General features: G+C 13.7%; 1 pseudogene; it reads left to right on the top strand.

The window, feature by feature from the left end:
• The first annotated feature begins 329 nt into the window (after positions 1-329).
• On the top strand, positions 330-1,121 carry LOC132933912 (NADH-ubiquinone oxidoreductase chain 2-like; annotated as a pseudogene).
• Positions 1,122-1,355: the final 234 nt, after the last annotated feature.

Genomic DNA, 1,355 nt, shown 5'->3' with positions numbered 1-1,355 from the left:
ATATTTTTTTGTAAATTTTATTGAGATTATTCCCAATCTCTATCTAAACCAAGAAACATTTTTTTATTAAACAATATTTTTTAAAATAAAATGCCTGAAAAAGGGTTTCTTTGATAGAGTAAATCATGTATTATATATACTTTTATTATACTTTAAAAAAACTACCTAATCCATAAATTTCAAAAATGTATATGCATAAACACCTAAGTATATACCATAAAGAAAAATAAGCTAAAATAAGCTTTTGAATTCATACTTCAAATATAGAATAAAATTCTTTTTTTCTAATAAATTTAAATTTAACAAAAATTATATTTTTTACATTATTAATATTTAGATCTCTAATATCAATTTCAGCATCAAATTGATTATCAATATGAATAGGATTAGAATTAAATCTATTTTCTATTATTCCAATTTTAAACTTTAAATCATCAATTTATTCAATTGAAGCTACAATAAAATATTTCTTAATTCAAGCTTTTGCTTCAATTTTATTATTAATTTTTTTAATTAATAAAAATTTATTATTTATAAATAATGATAATATTTTAATTATAATATCACTATTAATAAAATTAAGATTAATACCTTTCCATTTATGATTACCTTCAATAATAGAAGGATTGAAATGAATATCATGCTTATTAATAATAACTTGACAAAAAATTACACCTTTAATTATAATTTCTTATTTAAATATTAATAAAAATAACATTTTTTTAATTGTATTAATCTCAATAAATTCAATTTTTGGTTTAAATCAAAATTTTAGCTATATCATCAATTAATAATACTACCTGAATACTATTTGCAATCTTAATAAATTAAAATTTATGAATTAATTACTTTTTAATTTATTCTTTATTAAATGTTTTAATTATTAAAAAACTTAATAATTATAATAATTATTATATTAATCAAATATAACTATTTAATTTAAATTTTTTTTTCAAATTAAATATATTAATATTAATTTTTTCAATTATAGTTTACCCCCTATAATAGGATTTTTAATAAAATGAATACTAATTAAAACTTTAATCTATAATAATATATATATTATTATAATAATATTAATTATACTAACTATTTTAAACTTACTTTTTTATATTAAAATAACTTATTTTATATTATTTAATTTTAATATTTTTAATAAATGATATCTAATATATAAAAAAAACAATTATGATTTCATTATATTAATATTTTTTTTTAGATTATTCTTTATTTATTTATTTATTTATTAAGGTTTTAAGTTAACTAAATAAACTATTAATCTTCAAAATTAAAAATATTATATTTTAAACCTTAATTAAATAATTAATACCTTTAAATTTGCAATTTAATATCAT

Source organism: Metopolophium dirhodum, chromosome 1 (genome assembly GCF_019925205.1).
Source record: "Metopolophium dirhodum isolate CAU chromosome 1, ASM1992520v1, whole genome shotgun sequence".
Lineage (NCBI taxonomy): Eukaryota > Metazoa > Arthropoda > Insecta > Hemiptera > Aphididae > Metopolophium > Metopolophium dirhodum.
This window is presented reverse-complemented; position numbering and strand designations above follow the sequence as displayed.